At 45.0% G+C, this 18,878-nt stretch overlaps 1 long non-coding RNA gene across 1 annotated transcript in view; it reads left to right on the top strand.

Annotated features, from left to right (window-relative positions):
• Nucleotides 1–15,400, top strand: part of LOC126470922 (uncharacterized) — a 94,589-nt gene extending 79,189 nt beyond the window's left edge. Inside the window, exon 3 of the long non-coding RNA XR_007586279.1 lies at nucleotides 14,827–15,400. This is a non-coding gene — a long non-coding RNA (uncharacterized LOC126470922). The remainder of the gene's footprint in view (nucleotides 1–14,826) is intronic.
• Nucleotides 15,401–18,878: the final 3,478 nt, after the last annotated feature.

Here is an 18,878-nt window from a genome sequence, read left to right as displayed (position 1 = left end):
CCGTGCGACCGCTACGGTCGCAGGTTCAAATCCTGCCTTGGGCTTGGATGTGTGTGATGTCCTTAGGTTAGTTAGGTTTAAGTAGTTCTAAGTTGTAGGGGACTGATGACCCGAGATGTTAAGTCCCAGCCGCATGACTGCTACGGTCGCAGGTTCGACTCCTGCCTCGGGCATGGATGTGTGTGATGTCCTTAGGTTAGTTAGGTTTCTAGGGGACTGATGACCACAGATGTTAAGTCCCATAGTGCTCACAGCCATTTGAACCATTTTTGTTAAGTCCCATAGTGCTCGGAGCCATTCAGTTGGGTCTAGGAAAAGTTGCCTTCCTAGGACAGCCTCCCAGTTTCCACGTCACCAAGCGCACACGTCTTCATAAATCTCAAATGGAATTTGATGTACCAAAGCAGTTGCACACTAAACAAAAGCTTACTCCTTCAAAATTCAAATAATGGTTATCAACTGTCAGGCTCTAATTTAAAGTAGCATATTGTGTTTGTTTCTTTTCATTTGTTGAAGGGCGTTCATTTGTGCTGTGTGGCCGCTGATTGGTATATACCGGTGGAAGTAGGATGTCATCGCCGTTGAAACTATTGTCAACCTTGCGACCTAACAGTGGGTGGCACACACTGAAAAACTGTTATATAAGAGCCTTCATTTAATAATTCCATAAACACTATTGCAAACAGGCATCACTTTTGAGCATTAAACTCTCTATAATGCGCTGAAACGAAATTCAACTATTGCATTCTGAGGCATGAAATACAAGGTGGGACAAATAAAGGTGACCCAGAAACAAGAGTTCCAGGGTACAAAGAAAACCAGCAGAGGAAAAGAAATACGGTACTAACCTGACTATAGCAGTTGTTGACAGTGACCACTATTCATTTCTTGGCACTTCTGGGCCCTGGTCAGCAAGTTGCTAAAGGCAGATCGAAGTTGGACTGCTGGAATTGCTGCAATCTCATCCGAAATGTTCTGCTGCAGTTTTTGAAAACTGTGGCGGTTTTTGCGATACACCTTAGACTTCAGAGGTCCCCGCCGTACACTGAGAGATCAGCAGACCTGGGTGGCCAGCTAGGGCCGAGATAAGACTGATCTCTGCTAACAACTATGTCAGGAGCGATGATCGTGTAAATGTGTTCCAAGGTTCGGCCAAATGTATGGATAATTACTCCATCCTGTTGGAAGTAACTGTAGGTATTTTCCTCATTCGTTAATGCCGCCACAAATGGCTTCAAAATGTTGGCAACGTAACGCGCCCAAGTCAGCGTCTGATGAAAGAAGGTGGAACCAAAATGAGGGGTGCAGACACTGCACACCAAACCCCAACCTTCTGATCATGCTGTGGTGTTTCGTGGAAGTTATGCGGATTCTCCGCTGCCAAGAATCTGTGCTTCTGTGAGCTGACATTGCTACTCAGGTGAAACCAGACTTCATCAAACGTAAAGAACAGATCCATGTCCAAGCCATTCATTGTGATCTCAGTGAACAGCCATTCACAAAACTGGCGTCGCTGAGGAGCATCTGCTGGTTTTAATGCATGAACAACAGTCTCTAGGTAGGGATGCATGTGCAGGTCCAAGTGGAGTATTAGTCCGCATGATCGACGTGATATGCGAAGGGTAGATCTGTTGAGATTCTGCAGCATTTTCTGGTGAACTGCAGCCACATTTTCTGGAGTGCGGGCACATTTAGGATTGTTTTTTTACTTGTTCAAAACAGATCCTGTCAGACGCCATTTTCGAACTAAGTGTTGCATGGCACTTTTTGTTAGCAGTTTGACACCATTAAACTTCTCAGCAAACAGCTGACCACGCCGTTTCCACGACTTTGTTGTCACGTAACTTTCCACAACGAACACCCGATGCTTAACTGTGAGTGCCATTGTCTCCTTTGCGCTGCTCCACTCAAACTGACACAGCTCGCACTACGCTCTGAACCAGTGGTTCACTTGGTGGGCGTACATGTGGTGTGCGCGTCACAGAGGTATGGGCGCACATTCACGTCCAATCGTATCTAACCGTCCGAATCACTTTTATTTGCCCCACCCTGTATTAGGTCATAGAGTGAAAAGAAATGACGGGTATTCGAAAGGTTTTTGTTCTTCGTGAATGAATGAAAACCGAAAATGAAAGTTACAGACTCGGAAAAGTATACTACCTGCGATGAAATGTCAAACAACGGTTGAGTCAAACTTAAATATCTCTATTAAAAATCGCAGTAACTGTACTGAAGGAGAAAATACAGACCTAGTCAGTACATCTGCTGGCTTCAAGTATTTTGAGGTAAAGGGTAGTAGTATCCTGTGGGATAGAAGTCTCCTGGTTACCCGCCAGGATTTTTTTTTTTTTTTTCATTTAACTTACAGAGAAACCCATCGTCTAGTAGCTATGGTGGGTTGTACTGCTACTACAATATGTAGCGTTAGTGGCACTCATGGTCGCTTAGCCAGTGTGAGAATTTTAGATGGTCATGAAAGTTCTCACACCGTTGCCTGTCCCTAGCCACATGGAGGCGGATCAGATTTATTGCACGGTGTGCCACTAACCTTCCTCTGTTTATTATTCCTTTTTTGTGTATATTGTTAATACAAAGTGTGGTGTCACCGCCAGACACCACACTTGCTAGGTGGTAGCTTAAATCGGCCGCGGTCCATTTAGTACATGTCGGACCCGCGTGTCGCCACTGTGTGATCGCAGACCTAGCGCCACCACAAGGCAGGTCTCGATATACGATAGAGCACTCGCCCCAGTTGTACGACGACATTGCTAGCGACAATACGGACGAAGCCTTCCTCTCATTTGCCGAGAGACAGTTAGAATAGCCTTCTGCTAAGTCCATGGCTACGACCTAGCAAGGCGCCATTAGCCTTACCTAGTTTGAGAGTTATCGTATAAATGTCTCAAGAAGAACGCTGTATTCATCAAAGAATAAAAGTTAAGTATAAAGCAGCTACGTACTTTTCTTGCTACCATTCAATAGTTATCCTGTTCCAGACTTGACGCCAGTCGGCGTGTGTGTACGCGTGCCTTTCTTTCGGCTCCCTTCCTAGTGTGGCGTAGCAAGCTTGTTACGCCACAACACAAGGAAACTCTAAAAAGAATTTAAAATGTTTGAAATTTAGGAAATATATATAATCAAAGAAGAATAAAATTTACATAAGATCATTTGTATACTTAAGATCTACTTCCTTAGCATATAGGGCAAAACAAGAATGACTAAAAACTGAAAGCTCTGATTCCACAGTGAGCCACACCCACATGAGGGCTCGGCAAATCTTCGAGCCTGTCATAGTGGACGTGGCTTTTGTACATTTGAACCTCTATATATGATCGTTACACTACTGCAAACAAGAAGCACAACAAGCATTAGTAATACACTTCAGAGAATCTAATAGTCTAGGTATAACTTGTTTAATCATACAAGAAAACAAGAATAATGTATACTACCGTGTTCATGAGCAATGTATACTAATTCTTAATCTAAGGAGTACATTGACATTAGTTACCAAAACATTACACATAGTTACCAATACAGTACACATTAACATTAGTTACCAAAACAGGAACAGTTCTAAGGAAATCATAGTGGTTATACAACCATATGAATCATTTTAATACACATCTACTTGTTTGCATGCACACCCAAGTGCGAGGGCTCGGAATTGACTTCGAGCCAGTCGCTCTTAGGATGCCAGAACCTTCATGTCCTGAGTTCCTATCGTCCACAACTGAATCTGAGCCTGAGTCTCAATTTGAGTCTCTGTCAATGTCACTCCATTGATACTGCCTAACCTGTGCAACCAGTCTGACCTGTGCATAAGGCCGACCCTCCCTGAACTGTTCGTGGAGTACATTTGAAATGTCGTTGCTTAAATTATTCAGCCTCGCCCACTCATCCTGCTGTCTTATTACATTATATAAATCCTCGCTAACAGTTGGTTCTCGTGTCCTTGAAAGCCTGTGACAGTGCAGGACGACGTGATCCAGAGTACCGACTTGACGACTTGCACATACATCTGACTCTCTCAATCCCACTCGTTGTAAATGCGCAGGATATGGTCCATGACCCGTCAGGAAATGGACCATACCGCCCGTAGGATCACAGTGTCGCAATCTTAATCTCTCACGTACATCGGGAAAAAGGTTGTACACTCGTCGTCCTTTCTCTGTCGCTTCCCATTCAGACTGTCATGTCTGTAGCTTCCAGTCTCTTAAATCTTTCATGTTCCTTAGATTTTGCCCTGTAATATCTCTCACCTTCCCTTCCTCCCCTCTCCTCAACCAGTAGGCTGCCGCACGTTGCATGATGGTAAGATCAATTGGGCATACACCTAGTACAACACACAAGGCTCTGATGGAAGTGGTATTGAACGCCCCAGACAATCGGAGCAGAACACTCCGTTGGCTACGCCCAACAATGTTTACGTGGGTACCTAGGTGCAGCCGATGTTCCCAGACACTAGCTGCAAAGCATGTAATAGATTCAAATAGCGCAGTGTGATACGCTCTCATGAAGTTCAGTGGCAACCTGAAGGAGGCACTGTTCAGTCTCGCCTCTTTATGCATAATACTCAATCTTTTTTCCGTCATTATTCTTGCATGTGTTATAAAAGACTGCTTCTCATCCTAGTAAAGCCCTAAATACCGCGCTACCTCTTGTCGTTTGAGGGACACGTCATTAAGTTTAATTATTGGGTTACGTAGCAGCTGACCCTTTAGGAGCATATACGAGGTGTGGCTAGAAAAAAACCGGACTAGTACTGGTGAAACAATAAAACGAATGCAATAAGGCTGAAAGTCGCGTGGCCTGTCACGTGACTCTCGCTCCGCCTACTGCTCGAGTTTCATCTGCCTCCTGCACTCAGTCTGCCCGTGGCGTCTGTTTTAAGTAGTTGACATTTTGTCTGTGCGTCGGAAAATGTTGAGTGTACAGAAAGAACAGCGTGTTAACATCAAATTTTGTTTCAAACGAGGAAAATCTGCAAGTGAAACGTTTGTAATGTTACAACAAGTGTTCGGCGATGATTGTTTATCGCGAACACAAGTGTTTGAGTGGTTTAAACGATTTAAAGATGGCCGCGAAGACACCAGTGATGACACTCGCACTGGCAGACCAATGTCAGCAAAAACTGATGCAAACATTGAAAAAATCGGTAAACTTGTTCGTCAAGATCGCCGTTTAACAATCAGAGCAGTGTCTGAGTTAACAGGAGTTGACAAGGAAAGTGTTAGGCAGATTCTTCATGAAAGTTTCAACATGAACAAAGTATGTTCAAAAATGGTTCCAAAGTGTCTCACAATTGAACAGAAGGAACGCCGAAGAATGATTTGTTCTGACATCCTGGAAAACATTGAAAGTGATCCCACCTTCTTACAAAATGTTATTACTTGCGATGAATCGTGGTTTTTTACTTACGATCCCGAAACTAAACGCCAATTGATGCATTGGAAAACTCCTGGTTCTCCACGACAAAAAAAGCACGAATGTCAAAATCGAAATTCAAGGCAATGATGATTGTTTTTTTTGACATCAAAGGGATTGTGCACATTGATTGGGTACCAGAGGGACAAACAGTGAATCAGCATTACTACATTAGCGTACTGGCTACCCTACGTGAGCGAGTACGGAGAAAACGGAACGATTTGTGGAGAAAAAAGTCATGGATACTTCACCAAGACAATGCCCCAGCTCACAGTGCGTTGTCAGTGAAGACGTTTTTGGCAAAACACAACATTCCCATCTTAGATCATCCACCCTACTCACCTGATTTGGCCCCCTGTGACTTTTTTCTTTTCCCTAAAGTCAAGTCAGCTTTGAAAGGAACTAGATTTGAGACTGTTGAAGCAGTAAAAGAAAAAGCGACGGAAGTAATGTATGGACTTACCGAAAATGATCTGCAGCATTGCTATGAACAGTGGAAAAATCGTATGGAGCGGTGTAGAGACCGAGGAGGAGAGTACATTGAAGGAGATAACATGAAATTGTAAATAATTGTAAATAAATGTTTTTTCCAGCATCAGTCCGGTTTTTTTCTAGCCGCACCTCGTACACAGTCTTATTCGCAACCACAGTCAGTTTCTTTTTCTTACACCAGTCAGTAATGTCGCGAAGCAAGTCAGTAGTCATAATCTCTAGTTGTTTCCGAGAGTTTGCTGACACTAACACCATTAGGTCGTCAGCATAAGCAACAACCCCTGAGGCCCTCCTATCCTCATCTATCATTTCCCGCAGTGGTTCGATTACAATGTCCCAAAAAATAGGACCACAGATGGAGCCTTGAGGGCAGCCGTTGGATGTCCTTTTGACAGCCGTCTGATTCCCTGCCCTCCATTCTACCATCCTATGTCTGCAGTAATCAAGCAAGTTTGCTTACAATGTAGTTGGAATTTGCAGGTCCCGCAATCTTGCGAACAGGGCAGGCCACCAGAGATTGTCAAAGACGCCTGAAATGTCTATGAGCACTGCCAGAACATAACTGTAGTCCGTATTCTTGGTAATATCGATTGCTCTGTTAATTGCATCTTCAATAGATTTCTTTGGGCGAAAGCCAAACTGATGGGATGATAGGCCCCTCAGCTGCCGGTGAGTCTGAAGTCTATCACACAGTACTCTCTCCCGCAATTTCCCTAAGATATTTAGTAGGCAGATTGGCCTGTACGTCTTGGCACCCATCGGATCTTTATCCTCCGATTTTTTTAATAATTATGATGCTAGCCGACTTCCAGATGGCCGGAAATCTACCCTCCAGTAGGCAATCATTAAACAATTTTGTCTTTATGCTCCGATTTTTTAATAATCCCGCCAGGATAGCCGAGAGCGCTAACGCGCTGCTTCCTGGACTCGGGTAGGTGCGCCGGCCCCGGATCGAATCCGCCCGGTGGATTAACGACGACGGCCGGTTTGCCGGCCAGCCTGGATGTGGTTTTTAGGCGGTTTTGCACATCCTACAAGGTGAATACCGGGCTGGTCCCCTAGTCCCGCCTCAGTTACACGACTCACAGACATTTGAAACACATTCACACTATTTCACGATCTAAACTCGACGCAGACAGCTGGGGTATATTAATTCCGTCCTGGGGGGTACGGGGTGGTGGCAGGAAGGGCATCTGGCCACCCCTTAAAATTAACATGCCAAATCCAGTTAACCATGGCCGACCCTGCGTAACTGCGAGACAAGGCGCAAGTGATAGCAATTTCCGATGTCGGAAACTGTGTTGAAAAGGAAAGGATATTTACGATTCCCTAAAGCATAAGATTTCATTGAATTTATGTTAACCTAACAAAAATTATGTAGATGACTTTGTAAGTTCTTTGTGATTTTCTGGTCACCTATAATGCATGGCAGTCATCACGCCGCACTCATAAGCCGTCCATTTATTAGTATCAAAGAGTTTCACCAGCCTTCAAAAATGCATATGAATTCCGAATGGCATAAAGGTACAGTTAATGTTATGACAAAGGAAACTAAGAGTGTAGAATATCTCGTCAAAGAGAATCGAGCAAAATTAGTATAAACTGATGGCGCTAAATTGAAATCAGTTGTTTCCTGCGTTTGTTTTATGCATTACGGTACGTGACTTGCCATCGAGAGATAAAACAAATTCAAATTCTGTTTAGATGATTTATTGCAGTTAAGAGTACACTCGGATGACGAAACATTCAGGAAACATTTTGAAAATGCCACCTACTTTTCCCATAGAATCCCAAACGATGTAGATTCTGAAACAAACTGTACACTTTTATGTTATTCATATCCTACAGGATGTGCATGAGCGGAAACACTACGTAGTTTTTACATAAAACGATTCGAAGTAAAATGGTTCAAATGGCTCTGAGCACTATGGGACTTAATATCTGTGGTCATCAGTCCCCTAGAACTTAGAACTACTAAAACTTAACTAACCTAAGGACATCACACACATCCATTCCCGAGGCAGGATTAGAGCCTGCGACCGTAGCGGTCACGCGGTTCCAGACTGAAGCGCCTAGAACCCCACGGCCACACCGGCCGGTCGATTCGAAGATCTGTGTTACTTTTTTCGGTAGAGATTCAAAAGCGCAAAATGTGAGAAATCTTATCCATATTAAATGAACTGTTTTCTCGTCGTTAAGGCAGGAAAACAGTTAATTGAGAGAATAGGGCTTACGATGGGACCAACAGAAAATATCATAAATGGTGGGAAAACATAAACTCTGGGAGTGTAAAACAGGTTTTACTGTAATTACATTGTTTATATTTATAATATGTGTGAGGCGACGATCTGTTTCAGGCCTTTCTCATCACGTTTTATTGTATTTGTATACTGAATTTGCAGAAGAGACTCTTGCTCCATCTACTTTCCGATTCAATTTTATTTGTCAGCTTTCCATCTATATTGCGTGTTGTTTACAAGAGTGCCTAGAGACTAGCGTGCAGCAATGTAGGTAACCCACCTCTCTAAATTTCATTCTCGTGGTAGTATTTTCCATTAAATGCGTCTGGTCTTGACCAGGGGAACCCCTTTTCGCTGGGACGAAAACAGGAGGAACTTTCGCACGTTCTGGAAGAGCTGTCGGGAATTTAGAGTGCAGGGTCTCAAGCTAGTAGGCCGCATGGGCAGTGACGAGCCTTTGTAGGGATTATCCTCCTGGTTAAGCTTCCGTGAACAATGAATGGCGGAATGGAAGACAGATGTCCTCAATACCAGAACCGGATACCACTGGCGCAGGGGGTGAGAACTCTGCCTTGTTAATAAACTTCGAGTGGAATCCTCAGATGTCCAATTTACGTTATGCTGTGTGTGTGGTCTCCAGGTACGTTTACTCATACAAAATATATAGTCACTCGTGTGTCTGCAAATTTCCAAACTTTGGCCTTCCTGTGGGAACGGTCTGAGAAGCTTAACAAAATTTCCAGAATTTCCGACAAAAAAGTCTGGACGTGGGGACTCTCCTCTCCTTTCCATATACACGTATGTCATTCGCGGATATACACTCCTGGAAATGGAAAAAAGAACACATTGACACCGGTGTGTCAGACCCACTATACTTGCTCCGGACACTGCGAGAGGGCTGTACAAGCAATGATCACACGCACGGCACAGCGGACACACCAGGAACCGCGGTGTTGGCCGTCGAATGGCGCTAGCTGCGCAGCATTTGTGCACCGCCGCCGTCAGTGTCAGCCAGTTTGCCGTGGCATACGGAGCTCCATCGCAGTCTTTAACACTGGTAGCATGCCGCGACAGCGTGGACGTGAACCGTATGTGCAGTTGACGGACTTTGGGCGAGGGCGTATAGTGGGCATGCGGGAGGCCGGGTGGACGTACCGCCGAATTGCTCAACACGTGGGGCGTGAGGTCTCCACAGTACATCGATGTTGTCGCCAGTGGTCGGCGGAAGGTGCACGTGCCCGTCGACCTGGGACCGGACCGCAGCGACGCACGGATGCACGCCAAGACCGTAGGATCCTACGCAGTGCCGTAGGGGACCGCACCGCCACTTCCCAGCAAATTAGGGACACTGTTGCTCCTGGGGTATCGGCGAGGACCATTCGCAACCGTCTCCATGAAGCTGGGCTACGGTCCCGCACACCGTTAGGCCGTCTTCCGCTCACGCCCCAACATCGTGCAGCCCGCCTCCAGTGGTGTCGCGACAGGCGTGAATGGAGGGACAAATGGAGACGTGTCGTCTTCAGCGATGAGATTCGCTTCTGCCTTGGTGCCAATGATGGTCGTATGCGTGTTTGGCGCCGTGCAGGTGAGCGCCACAATCAGGACTGCATACGACCGAGGCACACAGGGCCAACACCCGGCATCATGGTGTGGGGAGCGATCTCCTACACTGGCCGTACACCACTGGTGATCGTCGAGGGGACACTGAATAGTGCACGGTACATCCAAACCGTCATCGAACCCATCGTTCTACCATTCCTACACCGGCAAGGGAACTTGCTGTTCCAACAGGACAATGCACGTCCGCATGTATCCCGTGCCACCCAACGTGCTCTAGAAGGTGTAAGTCAACTACCCTGGCCAGCAAGATCTCCGGATCTGTCCCCCATTGAGCATGTTTGGGACTGGATGAAGCGTCGTCTCACGCGGTCTGCACGTCCAGCACGAACGCTGGTCCAACTGAGGCGCCAGGTGGAAATGGCATGGCAAGCCGTTCCACAGGACTACATCCAGCATCTCTACGATCGTCTCCATGGGAGAATAGCAGCCTGCATTGCTGCGAAAGGTGGATATACACTGTACTAGTGCCGACATTGTGCATGGTCTGTTGCCTGTGTCTATGTGCCTGTGGTTCTGTCAGTGTGATCATGTGATGTATCTGACCCCAGGAATGTGTCAATAAAGTTTCCCCTTCCTGGGACAATGAATTCACGGTGTTCTTATTTCAATTTCCAGGAGTGTATTTCAACTTTGTGGTGGTGGCTGGGGAACGGACTTCCATCCCTGATTAGAAGAGCACTTAGGCCTTTTCTGAGATTGGCTGCAAAAGATTGTGCAGGGTGCATTTCCAAGGTCCGAAGGAAGGCTACCACAAAATGAAAAGAGGCATTCGTAGTCGTTTTGGGATCCTTATGGGTATTCTGATTCGAACTTCTGTTTGGTGAGGCTACTCTGGACTCTGCATTTGTACGTGTTTTTATTGACTTCAGCCTTCTGCGTAGTATTCGAAATTTCACTGTGAACTTACGCATCCGCAAAGAGTTATCAGGAGGATGGTGTGATCCCCGATTCGCAATCCCATCACATCGGCTCAACTCAGCAACAGCGTCCTCCGCAGTTCGGAGCACCCAGACTCGTCGGCAGCCACCTCAGTGGCAGTTACTGTTAAGATCACATTTGAAATGTACCCCCGTCTTCGGGAATCGCGATATATTGGGGGAAGAGGAGTTCATTTCTAGTTTCTAATGTTTAGTCTTCCTCACTTGATCTATAGGTTTCGCGCACTGGTATGCAAGTCTTCTGAAATCTACACTAATGGCCATTAAAACTGCTACACCAAGAAGAGACGCAGATGATAAACGGGTATTCATTGGGCAAATCTATTATACTAGAACTGACATGTGATTACATTCTCACGCAATTTGGATGCATAGATCCTGAGAAATCAGTCCCCAGATCAACCACCTCTGGCCGTAATAACGGCCTTGATACGCCTGGGCATTTAGTCAAACAGAGCTTGGATGGCGTGTACAGATATAGCTGCCCAAGCAGCTTCAACACGATACCACAGTCATTCAAGAGTAGTGAATGGCGTATTGTGATGAGCCAGTTGCTCGGCCACCATTGACCAGACATTTTCAATTGGTGAGGGGTATGGAGAATGTGCTGGCCAGGGCAGCAGTCGAACATTTTCTGTACCCAGAAGGGCACGTACAGGACCTGCAACATGCGGTCGTGCATTATCCTGCTGAAATTTAGGGTTTCGCTGGGATCGAATGAAGGTTAGAGCCACGGGTCGTAACACATCTGAAATGTAACGTTCACTGTTCAAAGTGCCATCAATGCGAACAAGAGATGACCGAGACGTGTAACCAATGGCACCCCATACCATCACGCCGGGTGATAACGCTAGTATGGCGATGACGAATACACGCTTCCAATGTGCGTTCACCGCGATGTCGCCAAACACGGATGCGATCATCATGATGCTGTAAACAGAACCTGGATTCATCCGAAAAAATGACGTTTTGCCATTCGTGCACCCAGGTTCGTCACTGATGCAGCGTCAAGGGTAACCGCAGCCATGGTCTCCGAGCTGACAGGCCATGCTGCTGCAAACGTCGTCGAAGTGTTCGTGCAGATGGTTGTTGTCTTGCAAACGTCCCCATCTGTTGACTCAGGGATCGAGACGTGGCTGCTCGGTCCGTTACAGCCATGCGGATAAGATGCCTGTCATCTCGACTGGTAGTGATACGAGGCCGTTGGGATCCAGCACGGCGTTCCGTATTACCCTCCTGAACCCACCGATTCCATATTCTGCTAACAGTCATTGAACCTCGACAAACGCGAGCAGCAATGTCGTGATACGATAAACCGCAATCGCGATAGGCTACAATCCGACCTTTATCAAAGTCGGAAACGTGATGGTACGCATTTCTCCTCCTTACACGAGGCATCACAACCACGGTTCACCGGGCAACGCCGGTCAACAGCTGTTTGTGTATGAGATACTGGTTGGAAACTTTCCTCATGTGAGCACGTTGTAGGTGTCGCCACCGGCGCCAACCTTGTGTGAATGCTCTGAAAAGCTAATCATTTGCATATCACAGCGTCTTCTTCCTGTCGGGTCATTGTCGCGCCTGTAGCACGTCTTCTTCGTGGTGTAGGAATTTTAATGGCCAGTAGTGTGGATTGACTATTTTAACGTAATAAATTCTGGTCTTGCTAAAGCTGTATCATTAGCCCCCAGCGCTCAGATCGGCTTGTTCCGCTGCACTCCACGCTCCGTCATCCCGACCATAGTAGGAGTTTCTACCGAGGCCATTACGAATCACTTCATTCGCTGTCGGTGTCGCTTCCTGGACGGTAGTTCACTGTTCACTGCGGTCATTCTAGTTCCTGGATCTAGTCCCTCCGTTCCTCGTTCCCGCCTCGGTCTTGAGTGGCCGGTCTCGATCTAATTCTGGTAGTCGCTCATTTCTCGTTCCAGTTAGACCGCCAATATTTCAGTATCCAGTTGTTGTTTGATCAGCTGTAGAACACATACTTATCACTTGGCAAACTTTTCTCTTTCGTAAAATTTTAGGTTTCGTCTTCTCGATTTAATGACTGGTTTCTAATGGTGGTGTAGGGAAGTTTTATCTAAACTTACAATTTTCACATTTCTTCCAAAAATAAAACATGGCACATAGGGAGACTCTTGTTTTTCAAGTACGGTTGTTTCTTTGTGTTATCTCCTAGTTTGGTTTCTTTGCACAAAGAAGATTTGTGAGTGATTTAGGCTCAGTAAAGGGAGAAAATGTGCCTCTTTACTTGAAGAAACATAGAAAGAAGTAAATCGTATTTTTATCTAAAAAATGTTGTTCAGAAGTAGTTTTTATAACAAAAATTTTATTACTCTCAACTTAATTACCAATAGCGTAAGGCTGCATTAACTTTAATAATACAACCTATAAACCCAGTATCCACAAATGGTATGTGGCAAATACGGCGAGAAAATAACATTTTCTTCTAAAAATATTTTTAGATAGTCTTCAAAATGGTTCAAATGGCTCTGAGCACTATGGGACGTAACTACTACGGTCATCAGTCCCTTAGAACTTAGAACGACTTAAACCTAACTAACCTAAGGACATCACACACATCCATGCCCGAGGCAGGATTCGAACCATCGATCGTAGCGGTCGCGCGGTTCCAGACTGTAGCGCCTAGAACCGCTCCGCCACTCTGGCCGGCTTTCGATAGTCTTGTTTGCCCTGGAACCTAATGGGGGAACTCAGACACACAACCATTTCTGTTCCTCTTTTTTTTTTAAATTATCTATTGTTATCTTCCGTGAGTTTGACGCCTGCCTCGTCCAGATAATTTTCAACTTTTACTTTAGTAACTAAGTGTAGAGCGTTGACGACCTGTTCATTTTAGTCCTGCCGTGAAGAATCTGTCTTAAGCGATTTAGGGCAATCACGGGAAACCTACGAGTATTTCTGGATACACCGACGGGGATTTTAACGACTGGTTCTCCCGAATGCGAGTCCAAAGTCCTACCACAGTGCCACCTCGTTTGGTAAAAGAAGAAAGAGAAAGAGAGAGAGAGAGAGACAGAGAGACAGACTTTACTTCAGGATTTCTGAATCTCCCACGAGCACTCGTGAATATAGTTTACAGCGTTTGGCAGGCAATCATTACTGTCGTTTATTTAGTTGTTTGATATTTTAGGGATACTCCCCAATGGTGGGTATGAGTTTTCAGCACTCATGACCAGAGAAGGTCGTGGCATGGAGTTTTTCTACTTGCGTTGTCTAGTTAGTCAGCGGAGCACCATGGGGACGAGGCTCTGAATTGTAGACTCGGCGAGCGTCTTCGTTATAGTACTTGCTATATTGTTCATCGAATTCTTTTTGTGACTACAGTAGTTCCATTTCCATCATTTTTAATATTCGTTTCCTTCATGATATGTGAGCGTTCATGTCGTCCTACATTCGTGGCTTCTTCTTGCAACTACATTCTACAGAGTGGCGCAGTTAAAAGTAGCCCGCATCCCCTTTGAATGCGAATGCAATATTTCGGCTTCTGAAGTAGAGTAAACAGCTAAAACAATGGGAAGTTTTATGCAATAATTGATTTTCAGCTTTCGTCTGTCAGGATGTCCCTTTATTTCAACAGAGGAGTTAGACATTTCTCTTTGAGTTCCGCAAAATGACTCTCTCGATAGAAGAAAGAACTGAAATTGTGGAAGCATATGTGAAAACTGGTTCGATTAAGGAAACTCGCGAAATTTTCGGGGTCAAGTATTCTGATAGAGGACTACCAACAAAGAGAGCAATACAGAGTCCTTATGAAACCTGACGCTTGTGAGGATCTGTGCAAAATATAAAACGACAAAGAAATCCTTTAGTCCGCACACCAGACGTTATTGCACACACTTGCCGAAGAATTATTCAGAGTACAAAGAATTCTACACGTAAATTGGCTCAACAAACGCATGTAAATGGGAGGAGTTGCCAGCGGAGATTGATGAGTCTGAATTTGAAGACATACCATTGTGCAGCAATTACGGGAGTGTGACAGGAACGTGTAGCTTACTCCACATGGCTTCTGAATAACACGATAGACGGTTTGTTAGACCTTTTCCGTTCCATCATAAGTGATGAAGCATGTTTTCATCTTTCAGGTCATGTGAATTCACAGAACATGAGGTACTGGGCAACGGAGAACCCTAACATTATGTGTCAGCAACCACTCCACGATGAAAAAATCGGCGTTTGGTGGCCTTAACAAGAACGCGCATCATTGGACCGATCTTTTTTGACATTAACTTCAACACGGTTGCATATATGAATATTTTTGATACATTTTGTGCTCAACTCACTAAATTCGAAAGACAATACTACTTTTTCCAGCAAGGGTGCGGCAACATGTCGCACGTCTAAGGTACCCTGGAAAGAGTTAATGATGTCTTCACTGAGAAACGAACTGTCAGTAACATTGATGGCAACCACGTTCTCGAGATCTAGCAACATGTGATTTTTTTCCTGTGGGGACACTTGAAGAGCAAGGTCTATGAAACAAATCCACCCACAACACAGGAACTGAAAGACAACTTGACGCCGAAAGTGTATGAATACGCTTAGACGTGCACAGGTGTGTATAGGCGCTGCACGGGGTCACATTCAGTATCTTTTATAAATGTATTTTTCACTGTATCACTGTACTTTTCATTCTAAATAAATGGTGATTCCATTTCAGCTCCTCGTTTGTGTAATTTCACTGTATTTCCTTTATACATACGCGGACGACTTTTATCTGCCACCCTGTACTTGTCCAGCTCTGTCTTTGAAGACACGCTGACACGTTGTTCACGGTTCTCGAAACGTCAATTTTCTTAGAAGTATAGGGGCATTTCTTAAACCACGATACACGATCATTGGCCTTTTATTAATGACCGGGGCTGAGGAGCCTCGAGGCAGGTGAAACTGTGATTTTTACTTCCGAAAGACTATGATCGAATGCTTCATCTACTCTAAACCTCTCGCCGTCTGATGACATCGCTGACGTTTGAATTGTGTAATCAGCGTCGGTAAGAAATGGCAAACTGAATATTGTGCAGTGTGGTAGAAAAGGTAAATTTGCTACATAAGTAAGAAGGTATGTGAATTGAAAAGCCTTCGAACTGAACGATGGCCACAGTCAGTTATTTATCACATCTCGTACGTCACATTCCATGGATGTGACAGAAAGTGCCTATGAAAAATGTGGAAGAGGCTTATTGAAGATATTATTTGCAAGGGAAATCTGTATGGTGCGAAATGGAATAATGATGCAGAAATGATTTACACTCAGGAATAGAATGTTGCTTCTATTCAGAAGACAAAGAGATGGTCCATATTTCATTTCAGTACAGTGTTGTGGTACATAACTTTCAACAACTTCTTCCGCAGTTGAAAATCGACGTACCATAGAAACAGAAAAAAAATCGTAATCACGAAAACTGGCAAGGATTTGCAACCCTATACTCCCAATCGATGGCGCCTTGCTAAAGTGCCCGAGTGTGTTACATCCCTGGTGAATCCTAGGATTTGTGCTCGTCACTTTACACTTCATTCACCTCTGACAGCCGTAGATGCCCACACAACTAACTGAGGCAGCCAATTCGAAGGCAACGGCATACCTCCTCTAATAGCACCATGTTTAGTAAAGAACTGTCTTCAAACCAACTTTCGAGTTGCCGTCAGCTATTCTGCCAGATACGAGTCCGGTGTCTCGTTACAGGGAAAACACGTACTGAAACATGATATGAACATCTCAAATTCTGTTTCGTGAGTTGAAGTTCTTATTTAACAAAGAAAAGGATTTTTTTATCTGTCGAGTGCAACTGACATGTAAAAAAATCTCTGACCCTAGCGATTTAGAGCTATGAACGACTTTATTACACGCGATGGTCGCCCCGGGGTTAGGTATTTGGCCATTTTTTGTAGGCGAATATCAACAGCTGTTATATATTTCAGGAATCTTTTTTTTTTTTTTCCTTTCTTGGTTTTTCGATTCCCCCCGAAGGGGGCGGGCTGGCAGCAGCTTAGTACGCCACTAGATTAGATTAGATTAGATTTACTTTCATTCCAATTGATCCGTAGTGAGGAGGTCCTCCAGGATGTGGAACATGTCAGCCTTCAGAATTTTTAAAACATAAGAAGATAAGAAACAATAAAAGCAGGCGATAAAACGGTGACGTAAAATGTAAAACGGCGGAAAATTGTGGAAAGTTAAAACATAAAAACAAATGGTGGGCGATGATAATAAAATACACAGGAAGCAGACAGGGAAAATAGTAGACAGACAATTAAAAAACACGGGGACAGTGTGGATTCTGTTCGCAAGAGATATAAAAATCACAGCCTGCGACAATATGATGTTCGTTCGCAACACTTCGGGAAAGACGCACAACACTGAACGATCACTGGAAACACTGCTCTAAAAAGTCAGCATGAAGGTGACACACCACAGGCAAGGGCAGATGGGAGGGTGGGGGGGGGGCTGGACAGATGAGGGAAAAAAAGGGCTGGTATTTCAGTTTTTTTTTCGTATTGATTTTCAATAATTATTACGCTGCTCTACAGCCTACAGACTTTTTTAAAAACGGAAGAAGAAAAGAAACAAGAAAAACAGGCGATAAAACGGTGACTTAAAGTGTAAAATGGCGGAACAATGCGGAAAGTTAAAAAAGAAAGCAAAGGGGTTGGCAATGTTAATAAAGTACACAGACAAGTACCATAGTAGACACACAATTAAAAAACATGGCGACAGTCTGGTTTCTGTTCGCAAGAGATAAAAAAATCACACCCAGCGACAGTGTGATGGCCATTCGCAACACTTCCCAAAAGACACAACACAGAACACTCACTGTAGAAAACTCACTGTAAAACACTGCACGAAAATGGCGGCACAAAATGACACTCCCGAGCCAAAGGCAAATTTGGGGGGGGGGGGGACCTGGAGGAGGGGGAAAACAAGGAGGGAGGAGAGGAAAAAACCGAAAGGGGGGGGGGGAACCAAGGAGGGAGAGGACTCATAAGGGGGCAGAGGGGCAGGGCAGACGCGAGAGGGAATGAAAAGAGGCAGAGGAGGGGAATGCAAAAGGACTCGGCGGAGAGAAGGGGGAAGAGATAGGGGAGGTGGGGAAAAAAGAGGATGGAAGGGGGGGAGGGAGCCCAGGAAAAGGACAGAGGAAAGGAGGGGGAGTGAGGATCAGAGTTTATAGGAGGGATAAATGGAGGGAGAGAGGGCATCATCCAGGAGGGGGAGTTGATGGAAGCCACCCTGGGAAAGGAGTTGAAGGGTGTAGAGATGGAGGGTAGGGGGGACACAACAGTGAAGACGTGGCAGGGGGCGGGGATGGGAGAGGAGAGGAGCAACCAGGGGGTGAGGGGGATCAAGGCGGCGGGAGGTGTGTATTTCAGGAAATGCATACCTGTCTATATACTGACTTTTTAACAAAACCGGTTTCAGGTATCAACCATCTTCACAGTACCTGTAGACAGTAAATAAGAGCAAAAAAAGAACAGAAATGCGTGGAGTGAAATCTACTGAAATCTGAGGTTGTAAAAACTGATACTTATGAAAAATTCTATGTAGCAATTTGTTCTGGCTTAACCACAAGCGTCGGAACGAAGATGAAGACCGGAAGACCAGAGTAGGCGGTGAAGAAACGTCAGCCAATAGTCCGCTGACAAGGACCGCGCGGCGCCAGGAGCGACATCTACAAGAAGTGAATATAAGCGCCGCTTTTGCCAGCCTCAGCCGCTCAGATCGGCTCAGCGTACTCACATGAGTGGAACGTATTCGTGGAGCGTGCTACAAGAACAACTGGTTGTGATCCTTATCAGTTACTTGTCTGGAGTTTGTCTATTACTGTTTGCATGTTACTTGCGACACCATTGTAACTCTTAAGTTAAATAGTGTCAAATGCTTTATAGAAATAAAATACTAATGTTATTTGTTTGAATTGTTATACAGCATTGCGAGAATGCAGCATCCTTTAGGCACACTATAAGCGACGAGTGGGCAAGATCCAACACAACTAATATATGATTTCTTGTATTGAACGCTGAGTGAGGTGGTACAGGCGTAAGGGAATGAACTCGTGTTCTGGTGGGCGATGGTTCAAATTCCCCTCTGGCCATCCGGATTTCTTTTCCTAAACCATTTAAGGCAAATACATGAATAGTT

Source organism: Schistocerca serialis, chromosome 3 (genome assembly GCF_023864345.2).
Source record: "Schistocerca serialis cubense isolate TAMUIC-IGC-003099 chromosome 3, iqSchSeri2.2, whole genome shotgun sequence".
NCBI lineage: Eukaryota > Metazoa > Arthropoda > Insecta > Orthoptera > Acrididae > Schistocerca > Schistocerca serialis.
The sequence above is the reverse complement of the archived record's forward strand: the minus strand, read 5'-3'. Positions and strand labels throughout refer to the sequence as shown.